This window comes from Eurosta solidaginis, chromosome 1, assembly GCF_040869045.1.
Source record: "Eurosta solidaginis isolate ZX-2024a chromosome 1, ASM4086904v1, whole genome shotgun sequence".
NCBI classification, from domain to species: Eukaryota; Metazoa; Arthropoda; class Insecta; order Diptera; family Tephritidae; genus Eurosta; species Eurosta solidaginis.
Genome location: NC_090319.1, coordinates 175,565,874 through 175,586,714, shown reverse-complemented (window position 1 = coordinate 175,586,714; position 20,841 = coordinate 175,565,874). Strand labels below are relative to the sequence as shown.

Genomic DNA, 20,841 nt, shown 5'->3' with positions numbered 1-20,841 from the left:
TTTTTACACCTACCGGACGAAACTGAAGCAATCAGCTCCGGGTCCTCTGGGAGAGCTTTTGGTGCTAAGGCACTTTTATTTGCATTCGTCCAGCGTGAAAATAATTTGCCTGTAGGGTTCTTTTTGTTCTGCATTCTAGCCAGATAGTACGTTTCCTAAATATTAAAATATTCGTATTAGAGTAATATACAATATATAAGTTTATAGATCATTTACACAGCTTTTATAAACTTATTTAATTTTTATGAATATGTGGATAGTGATTACAAAATATAAGCACTATATTTTTATACTTACCGATTTTTCTTTTGGAAAACGTCACAGATGGCATTGGCCCACTTCTGCATTTCTGCGTATTTCATCTTCACAGAGTTACCGATGTAACTATCGACAATACAATGAGCTACTGTGTTCTGGTTCTTTGAGTCCAAATACCCATTTTCGTTATACGTCAGCGTCATTTGCCCTTTCACTGAGCTTTTTTAAAAGATTTATAAGCATAGTTTTATTTATTGAAGCTACTGATGGTAATTGGGCTGAAGATGTGGACTCTCTAGAAATACTCATATTTGAAGATATTTTCTCCAGCCACTCCACAACTCGACTGTTATTTGATAAAGTTTGCCTGTCACTTAGGAGTGGTTTGTTCTGAAAAAAATAGAGAGAACAGATTAATAGATACAATATCATTACGCACGTAAGGGGAAACTGTTGGAATATCCAAGTAGTTCGACTACGCTCAGTACCAAACACCCTTTATAACGAAATGTAACAAACAACAATATGTAACTGTATACTCTTTTCTCTCATTATAACTTTAATATGAAACATTGCTCTTTAATATTCTTTGCAGTCCTTTGTTAACCGTATACCGGAACGTATCACTTTTTCTATATATGTGCTCAAATAAAACTTTACTTTAACGGCGCTTAGCTGGAATCCACCGTGTTATAATTTCTTATAGGTTATGGGCCCAGCCCACAAGTGCATTAAAGTATTTTAGTCGGACTTAAGTAATTAATTTAAAACGAAAAGTTTTCCTATTTACGCGAGCGGTGATATTAATCAAAAAAAAAAAAAAATAGAAATGGCTGGTGTCGTGCGGATCGAGCCGCTAAACGCGGATAATTATGACACGTGGCGACTACAAATGCGGGCAATCCTCGTAAAAAACGACATGTGGTCATACGTTGACGGTAGCAAGGAATGTCCCACTGAGGCTGCAGAAGCAGCAGTGTGGAAAACTAATGACCAAAAAGCGTGCGCTGATATTACGCTAGCCATGAGTGCCAGTGAGTTAGGATTGATTTCCGAATGCGAAAACGCGCGGAAAATGTGGGTAAAATTAGAATCAACGTATCAGTCAAAGGGACCTGCGCGAAAAGCCACGCTCTTGAAGAAAGTTGCGTTGGCACGTATGAAAGAAAGTGATTTGGTTAGAGACCATTTAAATGGCTACTTTGACGCTGTTGCTAAATTAAAACAAATCGGAGTTGAAATCGGTGATGAACTTTTAGCTATATTGCTCCTTTATAGTTTACCGGATTCTTACGAAACGTTTCGGTGCGCTTTAGAAACACGTGATGAACTACCAAAACCCCACATACTTCGCGTTAAGATTCTGGAAGAGTCGGAGTCCAGAAAAGCTAAAGATGAGAGAAGTGAAAACGACGTGCTTTATGCCAAAACCCGGCAAAATAAAACGACCGGTTATAAAAGCAACAATACCCAGCATAGTGCATCGAAAAATCGCAATATTGTTTGTTATAAGTGCGGGAAAGGCGGTCACATCGCGAGAGAGTGCAGATCAAAGGTAGATCACAAAATGCACAAAAGAAAGGAAGAAAAATGCCGCGAAAAACAAACTGCTTCGTTAAACGTCACCGAATCCTTATTCTTGTGTCCAAATGGAAAGAAAAAATGGTGCCTAGACAGTGGTTGCACATCGCACATGAGTTCCAACAAAAACAAGTTCCTCGCGATGTCTGAAGTGAATCAAGTGCTCAATTTAGCAAACGAAAATTCAACAGTTATAAACGGTATCGGTGATGTGAGAATGACAATGGACAAAAAAGAAATAACGCTTAAAGATGTACTTTATGTGTCGGATCTGCGCACTAATTTACTATCGGTATCGAAAATAACCGATAACGGCTATGAAGTGCATTTTCGGCAAAACGATGCGTTGGTAATCGATAAAAATAAAAATGTGTTGTTCTCAGCTGAACGTGATGAAAACTTATATTTTGTGAAAAATGCGGCCGAAAGTACAGCTTTTTTGGCAAAACCAAAAAACAACGTCGATTTGTGGCACAGCCGATTGGGCCACTTAAATGAACATGATTTAAAAAATATGGCTAAAAATGGCAATGTTCATGGTCTAAAAATTGAGACCGATCAAAATATGTCGGAGTGTGAAGTGTGCATTAGTGAGAAGTTAATTCGAGCTGTTTTTCCTAAAGCGACTGGTAACCGCACAAACGAGTTACTCGAAATCGTATACACGGACGTATGTGGACCAATGAGGCACGCCTCAAACGGCGGTGCAAAATATTTTGTAACGTTCATAGACGATAAATCTCGTTGGTGTGAAATATATTTTATAAAACAAAAATCCGAAGTATTCGAAACTTTTAAAAAATTTAAAGCTGTCGCGGAAAATTTCACGGGTCAAAAAATCAAGTCACTGCAGTCGGATAACGGACGTGAATTCTGCAACAGTAATTTTGACAATTTCCTGCAAACATATGGTATTAAACGGCGTTTAACAGCACCGCACACACCCCAACAAAATGGGGTGGCAGAACGCAAAAACCGTACGCTAGTCGACATGGCGAGGTGTATGATGAAACAAGCTGGTGTTCCGCCATCGTTTTGGGCGGAGGCCATTAATACAGCTTGCTACATACGAAACAGGTGTATAACAAAGTCGACCGGAGAAATTCCATATAAGACTTGGACAGATAAAATACCGACAGTTATTCATATGAAAGTTTTCGGTTCGAAAGCATATGTTCTAAATAAAGAAAAATCAAAGAGTAAATTCGATTCCCGAGCTGAACAGTGCGTGTTTGTAGGATACTCCTCCGAATCTAAAGCTTACCGTTTGTGGTCGAAAGAACATAGAAAAATAATAATCAGTCGTGACGTTAAATTTGTAAACGAACCCGGTTTCGACAATAATTATGAAGAGTTTTTTGAGAAAGAAAATGAAAATCTAATTGAAATCGAACTGAGAAAGAACGAAAACAAAGAAAATATTAGTAATGAGAATCGTTGTGACGGTGACACAGGTGTAAAAGAACCAAAACGCGGTAAAGGCCGACCAAGGCTATTGCGATTAGGGCTGCGCGGTAGACCTAAGAAAATTTATAATCTCGCCTCCTCCGGCGAAAGCGACACAGAAGAAGATGAATTCGAGGAATGTGAGGTGGCCTGCCTCGGCGTAGACCCTTCGAGTCTCCGTGAAGCATTGATTACGGACAACACTGCTGCGTGGAAAATAGCAATCGAAGACGAATACTTGGCGCAAATATTCAACAAAACTTGGGATATCGTCCAGCGTCCTTCCCAAAGAAAAGTTGTCAGTAATCGTCTTGTATTCCAAACGAAAAATGATGGGAGAAAGAAAGCGCGCCTAGTAGCAAAGGGTTTCGCCCAGCGACAAGGCGAAGACTTCCAAGATACTTATTCACCAGTAGCACGTTCATTGTCAATCCGTCTACTAACGGCTTTATCAGCGGAAATGGATTTGGAAATTCACCAGATGGATGTAGTTACTGCCCACCTCAATAGCGAACTCGATGAAAGTGTATTCATGGAAGTGCCAGAAATGCTCGTAGAAACATTAACCAAACTTGAATCCGGCTACCCGTTGGGTAGTAAGAATATTACGTATATCACTCAAGATGTCAAAGATACAACCAAAAAATGGCTCGCAGGCCTGCAGAAGTACTCAGATCCAGTTTGCCTCCTAAAGAAGGCGATATATGGTTTGCGTCAATCCGGTTTGATGTGGTACAACAAGTTAACCGAGAAATTACATACTATGGGTTTGAAGGCAACAAAACAAGACCCATGCCTATTTATTAAGCGCGAGGGTATACAAATTTTAATGATCACGGTATATGTAGATGATATATTACTCGCTTCAAATGATAAGGTGTGGCTTAATGAAGTGAAAAGAGAGTTGGGCAAATCATTCGAAATGAAAGACATTGGTCCCGTCAAACGTTGTATTGGTATAGATTTTAAGCAAAACTTAAATTCGCACAATGTATTTTTATCTCAAAAAACCTATACTGAAACAATTCTAGAACGCTTTAACATGAGCCAGAGCAAACCTGCGTGTACTCCAATGGAAAGCAATTGCAAATTAACAAAGCCGGAGAAAGCCAACGAAGAGGTCATGGTAAAGTACCCGTTTCAAAAGCTGATAGGTGCTTTAATGTATCTAGCTGTAACAACGAGGCCTGACATAGCATATGCTGTTAATTACATGAGTCAGTTCAATACAAATTACAACGACGAACACTGGAAGGCGGCGAAACGAATCCTTCGATATTTAAACGGTACTAAAGATTACGGCTTACTCTACGAGAAAAACAGCAAAGAAATATACGGTGTCGTTGATGCTGACTGGGGAGCAAACCTTGCTGATAGAAGATCGTATACGGGATATGCTTTTGTATTGGCGGGTGCGGCAATCAGCTGGGAAGCGCGAAAACAGCGCACAGTCGCATTATCTTCGACGGAAGCTGAATATATGGCTATCTCCGAAGCAACAAAAGAAGCGCTATATATTCAGGGCATTTTAAATGACCTAGGCGTGCCAAGCCAACAAATTTTACTTTTGAATGATAGTCAAAGCGCGCAAAAACTTATCAAGTGCATAGGCTATCGTTCGCGAACAAAACACATCGACGTGCGTCACCATTTCGTCAAAGAATGCTATCAATGTGGTAAAATCGGTCTGGAATACCTACAAACAGAAGATATGCCAGCAGACGTGTTAACTAAAGGCTTAAGTGCCGTGAAGCATCGCCAATGCGTTGCAGCCCTGGGAATTCTATCGATGTAATGTAGTCTCACGACATGGAGGGGAGGTGTTGGAATATCCAAGTAGTTCGACTACGCTCAGTACCAAACACCCTTTATAACGAAATGTAACAAACAACAATATGTAACTGTATACTCTTTTCTCTCATTATAACTTTAATATGAAACATTGCTCTTTAATATTCTTTGCAGTCCTTTGTTAACCGTATACCGGAACGTATCACTTTTTCTATATATGTGCTCAAATAAAACTTTACTTTAACGGCGCTTAGCTGGAATCCACCGTGTTATAATTTCTTATAGAAACAACAAACCCCACTATGTATGTAATTCGATCCGAATGGAGATTTTTCATCTTCGATTTTCTACACATAAATTCAATGGCAACTGAGCAATTCCTATCAGATCAAATTACGTAGAAGTGCTCTAGATCTAGAAACATACGCCTACTTACCATACTGTTTCGCCATTCTCTAAGACCCGCCTTGTACTTGAACATCTCACCAAAATAATTAGTATAAAATTTGTCAAAAAGAGTTATTATATCATCCACTTCTATAGTTTCCAAAATAAGGAAAGAGGTGATCTCAAGCATTTTTAATAGCGAACACAAATCATCACTCAGGCCCCACATTTTAAATAATGGCAACGTATCACCTATCGGCTGTGCCACGTGGGTTGCCTGGTCCATTATTTAATTAATTTATTTAATAATAGTTTCCGAATAACACTGAACATTTATAACTTTACTCCACGCTCCTTGCTTGTTAAACTGCAAATGGAAAATAATAAAGATTTTCTACTTTCATAGAAATAAAAAAAGGAGCGCAAGGACCGTTATCTTTGGCGTCGTAAATACTCATTTCATTTACATAAGTATGTATATGCATAAATATGTCGCCACATATGTATAAATGCATGTATGCCAATCACTAAACCGCCTGTTAAGTTTTAAAAGTGCAATTAATAAGTTATTTCTTATTAATATTTATAAAGAGATATCTTGCAAAATTAAAAGTGATATCAGTTTGTACGGCAACTAGAAAAAACGAAAAGGACCGTTATCATTGGCTGCGTAAATAGCCGTGTATGCCAAAAATGTGGGAATAAGAATAATAACTTTTTAAGTTTTGTGTATTGGCAGTTTCGTTGCAAAATTTAAATAAATAAGTTATTTCTTATCAATATAAGATATAAGATGATACCTTAAAAAAATAAAAAGTTTTCTCTCTTTTTCCCCCTTTTCCATATTTTACAGAGGAAAATGGAGGGAAATGACAAGATTTTCATATAAATAGCATATACGAAAAGAAATAGAACAAAAATAAGAAGAAATTATACTCAATAATATCAATAAGAATTTCATCATAAAACCAAAGAGATTTGCATACAGTTTATTTTTCGTTTCAAACGTTTCGACTACCCCTGAGCCTAAAAACTGCTCATGAAGACAATCTTATTAATTTTATTAGGCATTTTTGGCTCTGTGTACATAATAACTATATAAGCCGCTGCCAGAATTTTTTAAGCAAAAAGATTAACGTAACTTTTTATTTCCCATCCGTATATATGTAGTAAAGATTTTGCAGAAAACGAATTTCTTGTTTTTTTACGAAAAATGAAGACGGTTTCAGTACTGGTGCAAGTGTGTAAACTATATTCTAAAAAACTACCGCTAATAGTATAGCGTCATCAAATACTGAACGAACGGACTACCTTATACCGCACCTGTTCTTCGATGGGACGTTTAGAGCCACAAGGTAGGTTGGCGCAAGGGCACTAAAATAACAGACGAGGCGGTACACGTGCACACCGAAGGTCCCCAAATAATGGATGAGTAAGGTCTGTGGTATACTGCTTTGATCCTAGCCAAAGCAGTACAAACAGTACAGTTTAAATTGCATTCACTTCAGCTTTTGTATTGAAAGCCAAGCAGCCAAAAAACATTTAAAAGTATGTTGGGGTGTAAGCAATCCATGGAAAGACAGTGGTGTGGAGAAGTTTTATCTCTATTGGGAGGCTGGGCATCAATGAATAAATGGAAATGGAAAAGCGGATAAGCTGGCTAAAAAGGGCACATCCCTCGAAGCTTGTGCCATAGACGTCCCAAATCGATAGGGCGAGATTAAAAATGGAAGAGTTGCACATCTTCGACCAAGTAGGCCATTTGTGGAACCTTGCGCGGGGCTGTAAAGTGTCCAATATTATGGGCAAGTCTCACCTTAGACTAACAAAGTTACTCTTAATGGTGATGGATATTCCGTATAGGCTGCCTTATGGCGTCGCATTTTCCCAAATCAGTACTCGTCAGGGATACCAAGCGTAGGAATTACGGGTTGGAGGAAGAAACGATGGAGCACATTTAATATTCATACCTCGATCGACAGGCTATGACACGAGTTATTAGGAGTGGCACAGCTAAGATATATAGAAAACAGCGAGAAGCATAGGCTCCTAGAAGATGGCAAATTTGTTTTTCTTTTTATTTAAATCAAACTTCCACCATTGTGATGCGAAGACATACTTACTTACTTAATTGGCGCTTAACCGTCTAAACGGTTATGGCCGTACAACAAGGCGCGCCAGTCGCTCCTTCGCTCCGCCAACCGGCGCCAATTGGTCACATCAAGGGAGTCTAAATCGTTTTCCACCTGCTCCTTCCAACGGAGTGGGGCCACCCTCTACCTCTGCTCCCATAGGCGGGTTCCGATAGAAACACTTTCTTGGCCGGAGCATCATCTTTCATTCGCATAACATAGCCTAGCCAGCGCAGCCGCTGCGTTTTAATTCGCTGGACTATGTCGATGTCTGCGTATAGCTCGTACAGCTCATCATTAAATCTTCTTCGGTACTCGCCATCGCCAACGCGTAGAGATCCATAAATCTTTCGAAGAACTTTTCTCTCGAACACTGCCAAAGCCGCTTCATATGCTGATGTCATGGTCCATGCTTCTGCGCCATATAGCAGGACGGGTACGATAAGTGACTTGTAGAGTATGATTTTCGTTCGCAGAGAGAGGACTTCACTTTTCAATTGCCTACTTAGTTCAAAGCAGCATTTATTGGCAAGATTGATTCTTCGCTGGATTTCAGTGCTGATGTTGTTGCTAGTGTTGATTCTGGTTCCCAAATAAACGAAGTCTTTTACTATTTCGAAATTATGGCTGCTAACAGTAGCGTGGTTGTCAAGGCGCATATGCGCTGACTCTTTGACAGCAGGTACTTCGTTTTGTCCTCATTCACCATCCGCGAAGACATAGCTACAATACAAAACCAACAAGTCAAGTGTAGAGAACGGGCGTATTCTTTCGCGATCTAAGTATTTTTTCTATTTTCGCGTTTACAAATTTTATTTGCAATGAAAACGTGTCTAAAATGTAATGCACAATGTTTGCAAGATGACTATTTTTAATGTGATATCTGCATGCCTAAAACTCATTTAAAATGTGCAAACATATCGCCAACTCCTTTAAATTTGGTCAAAAACAATAAAATATAATGTTTAGATGTGAGAATTATGCAATTCTATTCTCTCTATCAAAAATCGATAAAGCTCTTAAAAATATCAGTGCATTAGACACATTTTTAAAATTGTTTAATTGTGGTGAGTGCCAGCAAGAGGAAAACAGTGATTCTTTTACTGTTGACAACGCCATATTGACGCGCGAAGGTCATTGAACCGAAATCAGCAACATTGCAGATCGCTAATCTTTCATCAAATAGTGCAACTAATTTGGCTGCCGCAGACAGCCGTTCTTCTGCCAATCAACGATCTCATACCAATACGCAACCAGCAACAATATCTATAGATCAGCGATAACCATTTAGTTGAATAATTATTTGTGGCAACATGTTCACTTTTCTGCATGACGGCAAGATGTTTTGGGCTAATGACAGATTCTTAAACGCAACGAACGACGAGCCACAGATTTCAGCAAGAACATCTCAATTTTTAACTAAAGCGCCAGTTAAGCTGCAGACATTGGTGCCCTATCAGTAACCGTATCGGTAACTTTATAATAGGTGATTCGACCAACCTTATGGGAATCAATGCAATCGATTATTTGTACCGCTAATATCGTAACCGTATCGTAGCCAACCAATTGGTTTTTGGTTTACCGTCGTAACGATAAACAGCTGATTACGTTAGGGATACGACTACAGCGATACGACATACGGCACCAATGACTCCCGCTTTATGGATTGACGTGTGTCGTACGTACGGACTTTTGTCGTACAAAACACGTTTGAGCGAACCATCAAGCCCGTAGGAATCAATGTGCGCGTCTGTGTATATGTACATAACATATTTGTGTGTGTATTGTTTACAGCAAAGCACTGTTGCCATTCACCAGTTTCCATGCATGCTTATGCAAACATCAACTTTTGGAATTACATATTTCCATGATGTAAATGGCAGACACAAATACTGAATAAGAATTTCTAGTTCATTTATTTGTAACCTGCAATTTCATATAATAATTTCGAGATTTTTCAACAAAATTTGAAACAATCATTAGGCCGTTTTGTATATTAACTGCAAACGGTCCAAACATAGCACACAAAATATTTAATAGGCAACTCTGTCATGTGAGAGAGCGATGAGCTGACACGTTCTTACGGAAAAAAATCAAAATTGATTTGATTTCTAGGGGGACTCATGATAGCATATAAACTTATAAGGTGTAAAATTATATCCATTTACACACGCGGTTATATGAACGCACCTAGTAATACTCTTGATAAACTTGATTGTTTTTCAGCTGTATTATTTCCACAAAAATTTTTTTGATTGTTATACAAATTAAAAAATACCAAGATTAAGTGAAAAATCAAAACTAAAACGTCTTTACTAAGATATTCTTGTAAATTACTTGCTGATGTTGGAGATTTCTGATGAAAATGCCTGCTGTAATGTCTGCAAGGTTGCATTCCTTTGAGTTTATCGCGTTTACACAATGAAATGTGCGCGTAAATTTATACAAATTGTGTAAATGATTTTTCATACAAAATTTGACAGCTCGTGCGTAAACTAGATAAATTTATACGTTTACACACTTTATAAGGCATTTATACGGTTACATGAGTCCCCCTTCTATGTTCCGGGCTACGTACGTACGTACGTTGAACGTGGGCGAGTTTTCGTTTACATTGCACACTCATAAGTTAGGTCGTGTCAGCTTACACGTTTTTTCTACGTACGTTCGTGGGTAACTCACGCTTAAATTTCATTTATTAGTTGTAAGAGTATTATTTATGTAATAAATTTACGTTGGATCAATAAACTTATAATCTAACGTGACTACAGCAGAGGTGATAAATGGATTTTTTCATTTTGTACCAAACGAGGAAAAAAATGTACCTAATCAACCAAAAATGTACCAAAAGGATGTAAATTTGAACCAAACTAGAGCTATATTCTGCTTCTTTATCCAAAAACTGTTTTTAGTTACGAAACTTTCAGACACAAATTAAACACATATAACAGGGAAATATGATTTATGAAGAAATACTTTTCCAGTAAAAATAATAAAAGAACTTTATCGATTGAAGCGTACAATTATGTACATATATAAAAACATTTCTTTATTGAGTACCAGTAAGGAACATAAAATTAATACTTCAAAAAATAACAGCTGCATTCAATGCAAAAACATTTCACGTACAAAAGATTTAGATTCAGGTATAATAGTTGACAAATTGTCGCCTATATCTATACTAATAACTCATGTTCCAATCACTACATTAACAGTTCTTCTTCTTTGAGTTCTTTAAATACCTTAGTTGACAAAAAGCTTTTTTTTCGTATCTATATTATGACAACTAGTGTTAGTTGATTTCATCAAGTCTTTAGTTTTTATTAAATTTTAAACTGTATTTATTTGAAGTATATTTCTACACTTAGTTTTAATTAAATTTTGTATGGAAAATATCCATTCTACGTTTGGGGATGAATGTGGAATGGACAATACGACTTGAACTGTTCTATAAACTTTAAATTTTAAACTGTATTTGTTTGAAGTCTATTTCTACACTTAGTTTTAATTAAATTTTGTATGGAAAATATCCTTTCTACGTTTGTGGATGACTGTGGAATCGACAATATGCCTTGAACTATTCTATAAATATTGGAAAATATTTGCGTATGTAATTTACTTTTAACTGATCTTAACTCTTCCCGAAAGCTACATATATTTAAATTTTTGAATTTTTTAAGGCTCTCGTGCTCTGCTAAAGCTTTAAATTCAGAATTAATTTCCTCTATTTTATTAAATGCAGATTTCGGAAACAAGTTCATAACTAAAGGCACAGTACTATTTCATTTACAGCTTAAAATACTTTCTGGTGAAAGCTTTGCACCCCACAACAAAGTTCTATCATTAAAATTTACTTCCTTTAACAAAGTACTACAAAATTGTATATAAATTGTTCAGCACAGCTCTTAAATATGTGTACGTCATCTTTTTCTAAAAAGTTGTTTGATAGAATAATACCCACATCGCAGTAAATTTCATCTGGGGTTCAGTGATTTTCGTCTGAATCAATATTTAACATCCAAATAGGACTGGAGTCTAAATAAGATTTTTTTGTAAAATTTTTAATTTGGTAATTAGTAAATGTATGCGAACATCTTCAGACTGCATTTCTATATTCACATTATTTATTTCATTCAAAATATAAGAAAGAAATATAAAATATACTTTATAAATAGGACTTTGAAAATTTTCAGATATAAGATTAGTATTTTGAGTACTGCTTTTATTTTCAAATACGTAAAGATTAAAAAAATACTTGAGGGCATCCCATTGCTCAAGAATTCTATCTATGACTGCTTGTCTAGGGGCTGTGGGGGCGTACTTTAGTATACATGCATTTCTGTACCGAAATGTTCTTGAAAACTCTGAAAGTCTGCCCTCCTAAGGGGGCTGTTACAAACATGATAGTTTACGTCTTTTGAAAACTTATCAATTTTGTTGGGAAATACATCGCAAGCGGCCATTGAAGCTAAATCTAAAATGTGACAAACACATCGATTAACATACTATCGGTCAAAAGTATCAAATTTAAAAATCTATCAATGCACTTTTTATCAAAATTCGAATCGAAACTGCCAAATTTTTTGATATAAATATATCAGTCGTTTCATCTATTATTAGAGAGTAATAATTCTTCTGACAAAATGCAGTTATAGATTTATAATTTTCCGACCCTGTTATTTGAGTTATTATTTTCTGTGCTTGGCGGCCACCGTGGTGTGATGGTAGCGTGCTCCGCCAACCACACCGGATGCCCTGGGTTCAAACCCCGGGCAAAGCAACATCAAAAATTTTAGAAATAAGGGTTTTCAATTAGAAGAAAATTTTTCTAAGCGGGGTCGCTCCGGGTGTATTTCTGCCATGAAAAGCTCTCAGTGAAAACTCATCTGCCTTGCAGATGCCGTTCGGAGTCGGCATAAAAATCATGTAGGTCCCGTCCGGCCAATTTGTAGGGAAAATCAAGAGGAGCACGACGCAAATTGGAAGAGAAGCTCGGCCTTAGATCTCTTCGGAGGTTATCGCGCCTTACATTTATTTTTTATTTTTTATTTTCTGTGCTTTAATTCTATTGACGCAAAATTTGTTCACAATTTTAGAATAAGTTAGCTATATTTAAATGATCCATAATTGCAAATGGCAAATTGTGTTCGGCAACAAAACAACTTAACTACATATTTTCTTCGAAAAATTTAAAATTTTTTTGTACGTTCAGAGCTGCTTTGCAAATGACTTGAAGTGTAGGGCGGTGTTTTACAAAAATGTACCAAATATGTCAATGTAGTACCAACGTACTTTCGGGAAGCGAAATATACCAAAAAAAAAGTACAAATGTATCATGGATATCATCACTGGACTACAGTAGTATCAATACAATCAAGTACCCTACAAGAACACTGACTATCATATGACTATCATCCGATTGTCAGCAATGTCAACCTAACGATCAGCGCCTCATACAAACTTTCTATCACAAACTTAAGGGGACTTGCGCAAATGTGATGTAAACAACTGTGTACGTGTGAGTTTTTGTCTCCTTCTTATACACTAACATGGCCTACTGATTAAGTATATAGCCGTACTGCTCACTCTCATTCCTTTTCCTGGATCAGTGCTGACACTCTAACTATCAAAAAGTGTCATAAATGATAGTTTACTGTAGATATCAGGTTTGACTGTTATACTATCATAAATTACCATTGTTATATTCCGCCAAAAATGAAACCATGCTTTTTGCTTTTTATTTACTTTATTTCATTACGTTTTTAATTTTGTACGTGATAAAAGCAAACGTGTTTCTTATTTGTTTAAAATAAATAGTTTTATAAGAATTCGAGTTCAAAATGTTCAATTTAAATTCAGAAAATAACAAAACAACAGAAGAGCGTTTTCCTCATGCGGAAACACATTTAAAAATGAATCACCACTAACCACTATTATTTTTCGCGTATCAATTTTTTGAGTGCGCCCCATACATTCCGACAGCTTTTGGTATTTTTTAATATTATTTTAGATTTTTTTCTTTTAGCATGGAGCTTTGAAATGCTCTCTTTTTCATTTTTTAGACTTATTTTTTATATGGTTTTCGTCGTTTGAAAATGGCGGAATTTAAGAAATAACAAAACAACCGTGATAATCATTTGATTGCCATATGACAGTCAGTAGTGACAACATGATTAAATCGGATAATCTGTTCTCGCATACATGAAATTCCGTTGAGAATTATGTATCTGTCTCACATGCATTATGGTATCTGCTGTATGTTCTTTTGTTCTATACCAGGTGTCCGAAGCCTTCCCAGTTTGAGTCCTTTTTCATGATTATAAGCTGTCATTGGGAACATGCGGACATGCGTGAGCGAACAAAGGAACATACATAAATTTGAGTATCAATGTTTACGTCATCGCAGGATCAGCATTGTCAATTACAAGTGTGAGTGTATTAGTAAACCTATCAGCGTTTCTTGTAGGGTACACTACATATTGGCGCCACTTCACAGGTATTATTTTTATCTTTCGTCTTTATTCGGCTTAAAGCGGCAATTACCCACCGACGTGTGCCGTACGTACGGACGTTTGTCGTACGAAACACGTTTGACCGAACCCTCAAGCCCGTAGGAATCAATGTGTGCGTCTGTGTACATGTATATAACATATTTGTGTGCGTATTGTTTACAGATAAGCACTGTTGCCATTGACCATTTTGCATGCATGCTTATGGAAACATCAACTTTTTCCAATTTAATTTTTGATGTTGTAAAAGGCTGGAATTAATATTAAATAAATATAAATAGATTACATATTTATAATCTGCACTTTTATATTATTATTTCCATTTATTTTCACAATTTTTCAAACTTTAATTAGGTGTTTTTGCATAAAACTGCAAACGGTCAAAAATTAGGGCACAAAAGTTTACTAGGCAACTCTGTCTAGTGAGAGAGCGATCAGCTGACACGTTCTTACGGAAAAAATCAAAATTGTTTTGATTTCTACGTTTCGGGATACGTACGAACGGGCGTTGCACGTCGCTGAGTTTTCGTTTGCATTGCACACTTATAAGATAGGTCGTGTCAGCTGACACGTTTTTGGTACGTACGTTCGTAACTGCCGCATTAGTTGTCGCTGGACAAGCCATTGTTTACTATATAGTTTGGCAGCTTAATTCGAGGTTATGTTGCGAATAGAGTGGAAGACACTCGCAGGCCGTGAAAATAGGCCCCCGAATGGAGTGGAATGAAGAACAGTAGGAAGACCAGAGTTGCATTGGATCAACCATTGCATCAATGTTAAAGATAAATTAAAAAAAAAATAATTAAATACTTGAGTATAAGGAAACATTTTCTTTTAATTACTGCAATTAAGGTGTCCTAGATGCTATATATTCCAAAATTATATCATTTTATGTCTGTTTAAAAATTTAACTTCAATTTCCCTAATATTTCCGTAATATGGCCATTAGTGATGTTTGTGTGTGTGTGCAAATTTTGAGCGATCAGCTGTTAGTTGCGCTACTTGGTAAAGTTTACAATGGATCCAGCAGAGTAGCAACATCAGTTGAGGCTGTTGTTTATTTGCGCATTTGGGAAAAGATATTTTGCAAACAAACGCTCATGCGCAGAATATTTTCATGGTTTCATATTAACAATTTATTTTGTTAAAATTTTTCCTTAGACTGAATCAATAAAGTATTATTTATATGGCATATTTAGGAATTACTTTTTGTGTGTTAACAAAGATGCGTGCATAGGTTCCTACCTCATTGAGTTTTCATCACAAACTAAACCACTACCAATAAGACGATTTTAGTTTACTCACACAGCCACACTTTCAAAATCGTTATCCCTGCTTTAGATGACAAATATGAGAATGTCAACGCTACCAAAGAGGATAAATATAATAAGAGCCGTCACTCGTTATTTTTTAGGCATTTACTCGATGTAAACTATGAGGTAGTCGCTATTTTTTTTTGGGCGAGATGTTTATAAATGTATTCTATACATTTTCATGGGGTATTTGTGTTTATTTTTCCGACTGTATTTAATTAATTATTTAATGCTCTTTCCAAAAAACACGTTTGCATAAAGTGACAACACCGCATGGATAAAGGGAAAGCAATTCAAAAATGCCCTCATAAAAGAAAAGTAGCGACTACCTCACAGTTTACATCGAGTAAATGCCTAAAAAATAACGACTGACGGCTCTTATTATATTTATCCTCTTTGATGCTACCTCCAATTCGTCTAACACAGAACAGTGATGATAATCATGCTACATTTGTAATTTTTTTGGTACATTTCGTTTCCCGAAAGTACGTTGGTACTACATGGACATATTTGCTACATTTTTGTAAAACACCGCCCAACATTTCAAGTCATTTGCAAAGCAGCTCTGAATGTACAAAAAATTTAAAATTTTTCGAAGAAAATATATAGATATTTAAGTTGTTTTGTTGCCAAGCACAATTTGCATTTGCAATTATGGATCATTTAAATATGCTTATGAAAAATAGCATAACTGATTCTAAAATTGTGAACAAATTTTACATCAATAGAATTAAAGCACAGAAAATAATAACTCAAATAAAAGGGCCAGAAAATTATAGATCCATAATTGCATTTTGTCAGAAGAATTTTTACTTTCTAATAATAGATGAAACGGCTGATATATATATATATATATCAAAAAAATTGGCAGTTTCGATTCGAATTTTTGATAAAAAGTGCATTGATAGATTTTTAGATTTCATACCATTGACCGATAGCAGCACGAAGGGTATTTTTAATGCCATTATTAAATATTTGAAAGACCAATCAATGCCACTTGAAAAAATGATTGGTTTCACTGCCGACAGTTGCTCGGTTATGATGGGAGCAAAAAGCGGAGTGCAACCAATGCTGAAGCAAGTTGTTCCAAATCTGCATGTAAATGGATGTCTTTGTCACATTTTAAATTTAGCTTCAATGGCCGCTTGTAATGTATTTCCCAACAAAATTGATACATTTTTAAAAGACGTAAACTATCATTTTTGGATAAATTCCCGTTAGGACGGCAGACTTTCCGAGTTTTCAAGAACTTTTCGGTACAGAAATGCATGTTATACTAAAGTACGCCCTCACAAGGTGGCTTTCTGGACAAGCAGTCTTAGATAGAATTCTTGAGCAATGGGATACCTCAGGTATTATTTAAAACTTTACGTATTTGAAAATAAAAGCAGTAATCAAAATATTAATTTTATATCTGAAAATTTTCAAAAGTCCTATTTATAAAGTATATTTTACATCACTTTCTTATATTTTAAATGAAATAAATAATGTGAATATAGAAACGCAGTCTGAAGATATTCGCATACATTACCAAATTAAAAATTTTATAAAAAAATCTTATTTAGACTCCAGTCCTATTTGGATGTTAAATATTGATTTAGACGAAAATCACTTAACCCCAGATGAAGTTTACTTCGGTGTTAATGTGGATATTATTCTATCAAACAACCTTTTCGAAGAAGATGACGTACACATATTTAAGAGCTGTGCTAAACAATTTTATATACAAATTTGTAGTACCTTATTAAAGAAAGTAAATTTAAATGATAAAACTTTGTTGTGGGCTGCAAAGCTATCATCAGAAAGTATTTTAAGCGGCGAAACAAATAGTGTTGTGGCTTTAGTTATGGACTTGTTTCCGAAATCTGAATTTGATAAAATAGAGAAAATTAATTCGGAATTTAGAGCTTTAGCAGAGAATGAGAGCCTTAAAAATTCAAGAATTTAAATATATGCAGCTTTTGGGCAGAATTAAGAACAGTTAAAAATGAATTAAACGAGCAAATGTTTTCCAATATTTATAGAATAGTTCAAGGCATCTTGTCGATTCCACATTCATCCACAAACGTAGAAAGGAGATTTTTTATACAAAATTTAATTAAATCTAAGTGCAGAAATATACTTCAAATAAAAACAGTTTCGAATTTAATAAAAACTAAAGACTCGATAAAATCAGCTAACAGTAGTTGTCATAATATAGATACGAAAAAAAGCTTTTTGTCAACTGAGGTATTTAAAGAACTCAAAGAGTTTCTTGACTAAAAACAGTTTTTGGATAAAGAGGCAGAATATAACTCTAGTTTGGTTCAAATTCGCATCCGAAAACTTTTGGCACATTTTTGGATGATTTGGTACATTTTTTTTCCCTCGTTTGGTACAAAATGAAAAAAACCATTTATCATCCCAGAATATATCACCCATTAATGATAACCATGGTACATTTGTACTTTTTTTGGTATATTTCGCTTCCCGAAAGTACGTTGGTACTACATTGACATATTTGGTACATTTTTTAAAATACAGCACTACACTTAAAGTCATTTGCAAAGCAGCTCTGATGGTACAAAAAAATTTTAAATTTTTCGAAGAAAATATATAGTTAATTTGTTTTGTTGCTGAGCACAATTTGCCATTTGCAATTATGGATCATTTAAATGTGCCTATGAAAAATAGCATAACTGATTCTAAAATTGTGAACACATTTTGCATCAATAGAATTAAAGCACAGAAAATAATAACTCAAATAACAGGGCCAGAAAATTATAAATCCATAATTGAATTTTGTCAGAAGAATTATTACTCTCTAATAATAGATGAAGCGGCTGATATATGCATATCAAAAAATTTTGCAGTTTCGATTCGAATTTTTTTGCATTGATGGATTTTTAGATTTGATACCTTTGACCGATAGTAGCACGGAAGGTGTTTTTAATGCCATTATTGAATCTTTGAAAGACCATTCAATACCACTTGAAAAAATTATTGGTTTCACTGCCGACAATTGCTCGGTTATGATGGGAGCAAAAAGCGGAGTGCAAGCAAGGCTGCAGCAAGTTGTTCCAAATCTGCATGTTAATGGATGTGTTTGTCACATTTTAAATTTAGCTTCAATGGCCGCTTGTGATGTATTTTCCAACAAAATTTATAAATTTTTAAAAGACATTTCGGTACAGAAATGCATGTTATTCTAAAGTACGCCCCCACAAGGTGGCTTTCTAGACAAGCAGTCATAGATAGAATTCTTGAGCAAGTATTATTTTGATCTTTAGGTATTTGAAAATAAAAGCTGTAATCAATATATTAATCTTATATCTGAAAATTTTCAAAGTCCTATTTATAAAGTGTATTTTACATTTCTTTCTTATATTTCAAATGAAATAAATAATGTGAATATAGAAATGCAGTCTGAATATATTCACATACATTTAATTATTACCAAATAAAAAATTTTATAAAAAAATTTTATTTAGACTCCAGTCCTATTCGGATGTTAAATATTGATTAAGACGAAAATCACTTAACCCCAGATTAAGTTTACTGCGGTGTTAATGTGGATACTATTCTATCAAACAACCTTTTCGAAAAAAGGTAGTCTTTTAATCTGTGCTAGAAAGTTTCCTGACTAAAAACAGTTTTTGCACTTTTTCCTCGTTATATACAAAATGAAAAAATCCATTTATCATCCCTGATATCACCTCGCTGAGTGCTCTAAAGCTCTTAACAGTCAGAAAAAAAAGGTAAGCAAGAGTGTTAATGTTACTGCTGATGCCAGCTCTTCCGATCTCAGCATCAAGAGAAATAAGGAGAAAAGCGCAAAAAAGAATGCAAAGAGTCGTAGAGTTGTTGTTGGATGCAATCCAAGCGAAGAACTCGCTGTTGCTTTCCCGTAAAATAGTTACACTTGGCTTCGTTTAAACCTTCAGTCACAGCTGTCACTGCTAATGATATAGTTGAATACGTCTCTACGGGTACGAACAGAGTGAGCGCTGATGCCGAGCGAGAAGAAAATTTGTATATAACACAGTGAATGCGAGAATCAGTGCTGAAATTCTGTTTATTCCATCTGTTTTGCTTTTATCTTGTTGTTCATTTATGTTTATAAAATTGCTGTACACGGTAATGGATTCATCCGATGAAGAGTAGTTTGTTTCTCCTAGTGTGATTAATGCAATTATTAACACCCCAGAATTTGGAAAACATCCAATTACACTAAAAGAAAACAATTCACTTATTATTTGATCGTCATCCATTTTTTTTATTTTTATACCATTAAAAACACGACTGCACGCTAAAAAGCAAACATCAACAATGCAAAAGAGCGCGCAAAACGCTTTGAAACTGTTTTCTCGCATTCATCGGATTTGCGCTCCGCTCTTGTCGGCGTTCACTGTGTTATACACAAGCTTATTGTATTGACTTGTATGTAATTAGTTTTATCGCAATCAATGATGACATGATACGAAACATTCATTCTCTCTCAATTCGTTTCCAGGAATGGGTCTTAAAGTTCATTCAATTGTAAACATTGGTTCATTCAATTGTAAACAAACTTCATTCGTTTCCAAGAATGGGTCTTGAAGATCAGAGTTGCGTAAACCGCGCAAAAAAAATTCCAAGAAAATCGGTGCGTTTTCATTATTTTTCATTTCAAGTGTATTCAACTACATAAGCGGATCAAAAATTTGTAAAAAAGGTACAAGAAATAACAAAATTAAATGAGCTGTTATATTAACGCACGAAAAGAGATAAGTACATTTTATCTTAGCTATCAAAAAATTAAATTTCACGTGTTGTCACAGAAAAATTTTTAACGGGTAAAATAAGCTTTTTTTTGTATTTGTGATCCTGAAAAAATTCGAGTTTTTTGATATCCCATTTGACAATCTTGAGTAAGTTTTCGGTGAAAATCATAAATTAAACCTTTACCATGTAAAATACCCCAAAGTTATTCCGAAATGCCCAAATTTGATTTTGAGGATGATGGCATCTATGGTCAATGTTATAAAAAATGCACATTTTCACGCGCTCTCAGAGAGCGAGAAGTTTCATATCATGTCATCATTGATCGCAATGACAATCTTTATCGCACTGAAAATCTCGGCTCGGCTTTCAGAGTCCACTCTGTGCGTACCCATACTTCAATCAAATCAACAAACTTATATTGTAATGCGCTTATTAAAAGAGGTATCTATACATACTCTTTAAAAAGAATGAACTTTAAACCTGGAACTTCTCCTATGCTTTACGATAAGCTCTAACATTTGGTCAGCCAATTTAATAGTGCAGCCGTTTAAATTTTTTTAAAAGCGGGGAGATGCAACACATAAATGTTATGGTGCCGCAAAATCTCAACGTATCAATTGCTCAAAATACCCTTTACACTATCAGAACGTTGGTGACATGCGCACCAAACCCGGCCAACTT

General features: G+C 35.5%; 1 protein-coding gene and 1 long non-coding RNA gene across 2 annotated transcripts in view; both read right to left on the bottom strand.

Annotated features, from left to right (window-relative positions):
• FASN3 (Fatty acid synthase 3) overlaps positions 1–20,841 on the bottom strand; it is a 1,015,587-nt gene that overhangs the window by 13,043 nt on the left and 981,703 nt on the right. The window lies entirely within an intron of this gene.
• On the bottom strand, positions 61–5,810 carry LOC137236949 (uncharacterized). Its single transcript, XR_010948723.1, has 3 exons — positions 5,513–5,810; positions 298–648; positions 61–155 (listed from the first exon to the last, which is right to left on the bottom strand). It is a non-coding gene; the product is annotated as an uncharacterized lncRNA (long non-coding RNA).